This window comes from Etheostoma spectabile, chromosome 9 (genome assembly GCF_008692095.1).
Source record: "Etheostoma spectabile isolate EspeVRDwgs_2016 chromosome 9, UIUC_Espe_1.0, whole genome shotgun sequence".
In the NCBI taxonomy this organism is placed as follows: Eukaryota; Metazoa; Chordata; class Actinopteri; order Perciformes; family Percidae; genus Etheostoma; species Etheostoma spectabile.
Genome location: NC_045741.1, coordinates 28,924,795 through 28,926,914, shown reverse-complemented (window position 1 = coordinate 28,926,914; position 2,120 = coordinate 28,924,795). Strand labels below are relative to the sequence as shown.

At 37.7% G+C, this 2,120-nt stretch overlaps 2 protein-coding genes across 2 annotated transcripts in view; both read right to left on the bottom strand.

The window, feature by feature from the left end:
* Nucleotides 1-2,120, bottom strand: part of rabggta (Rab geranylgeranyltransferase subunit alpha) — a 31,089-nt gene that overhangs the window by 2,897 nt on the left and 26,072 nt on the right. The window lies entirely within an intron of this gene.
* Nucleotides 1-2,120, bottom strand: part of LOC116695608 (protein-glutamine gamma-glutamyltransferase K) — a 20,022-nt gene that overhangs the window by 15,300 nt on the left and 2,602 nt on the right. The gene's annotated exons all lie outside the window — the stretch shown is intronic.

Sequence of the window (2,120 nt, the reverse complement as noted above, 5' to 3'; positions counted from 1 at the left end):
TTTCTTTCCAGTGGCTAGAGCTGACAGAGGAGGAAGCAGGTCATCTTCACATTCACAACATAACATAAATACATATGGACCTGACATATTTAAAAAACAAATGCAAGTAAAAACGCTTTTGTGTGGCAGGGCACCTTGAAATTATTGTTTATTGACTGTTTGATCACCAACATGTGACACTAGATGATTCATTATTAATAATTACGTATGTGTTTATATATGTTGTGAATCACTAATTTATCGAAAGAAACATAGATATGGTATGGTTTTATAACGGAAGGGAAGAATATCTATATATACATATACATATCCCTTATTTCTTCTGTTCGTTTTAGAGCTTTAAGGTATTATACAGTCAAATACATGAAATACTTATACTGAAAATACACAGTGAAATTACTGTACTGATATTTTGATGATGTAGCCGATTACAAAGAGAATGCAATCATGTCTTAGCATGAAAAAGCTTTTTCTTGCAGTAAGAATACTACATGAATACTATTTTGATTTTACTAATATTGCTGCTAAACAGAGAATAAGTTTCACAACTAGCTTGCATTTTTCATTTAATTGTCCCTTACATCAGTGATAACTTCAGGACACATCTGGAGCTGATCAATTAGCTAAATCACAATCTGATTTATTAAGTCAGTGAAAATTTCCAGAAGGTTTGTGCTCTGATTCACTATAATAATAACAATAACCAATACTCTATCAATCGATATCACTCTGTTCACAGGGCTGAACTACACACACACGCTCATTAACTATACATGCACTAATGGAGAGATGTCAGAGTGGGGGGGGAGGGGGGCTGCCCGTGGAAGGGCGCCCCGAGCAGTTGGGGGTTCGATGCCTTGCTCATGAGCACCTCGGCAGTGCCCAGTCCACCGCCATACTTTGGTCCGTATGGGAACTTGAACCACGACCCTCCAGTACCCAACCCAACTCCCTACTGACTGAGCTACTGACACCCCCCCCCCCCCCCCCCCCCCCCCCTTCCCCATGGAAACAGTTTCACTTTTTTTATAACGATCAAAACACAACGCTTTAGAGACCCATTTCTCTGAAAACTAAGGAATTGAACAATGCATGAACTTAAATCCATCCTATTTCACTCTAATGTCCCCCCTCTACTCATTTCGCCCATCATCTGCTCCCCTCACTCTAATTTGACTGGCATCTTTCTGGCAATCCCAGCTTCCATAAATGCTACAACACCGCTGAAAACACACCCGTTACATTCCGTGGCAACAGTGACAGTTGTGTAGTAACCAAACAGGCTCGGATGAGGACAGTCAGTTCACTCCTTATTCACATTCCGATGAAACTGAGACAGCGTGCAGGAGCACAATGAATCCAAGACAGACGGGATTGTGAGTCATATATTTACTCCTGAGTGACACAGAAGGCTAAACAGCTTAAGAAAACAACTGATAAACATGCTAACTAACCCTGTATATGTGCATTAGGCGATAGCTTTAGGCAGATTCTTCTCTCACAGAAGAGGCAACAGCAACACTTGGTTTAATAGCTTAGCAGCTAAAATGTTACTTAATAAAATACAGTAAATTTTCTCCCATTTGCATTAACCCTCTATTGCATGTATTATTTTTTTAGGATGGTCAAAATGTCTTTATGTGTTTTATGACTCCAGGTTGCCTAAATAATGCAATTGTAAAAAAATAAATAAAAATAATAATAAATTAAAAATATGGGGGGGGGGGGGGGGGGGGGGGAAGTTTGTAATTTGTTGGCAATACAGCAACAATGCACATTTGTGGAAAGTGCCAAAAAATCCATTATTTCTTCAAAAACATGCTGTTATTGAAAAAAAATACCAAACAAATTCAACTTATATATGGCAACAAATTAATTTGAGCCTTTTACAGAAAACAAATATAGCGTTTTAACTGGTTCAAATGATAAAAATTAAAAGTTTACTTACCCCAGATAACAGAAAAACAACTACATTTTGGCTGATACTGAAAAAGGGGCAGGGAAACAGGATTTCTTGGTTATGTGAAGTCATCCAGTTAATAACACTTAAAAAAATAAAAGACCTATTTACACAACTGAACAGGAAACAATGCATTTTATATGGTTTATGTGAAAAAAAC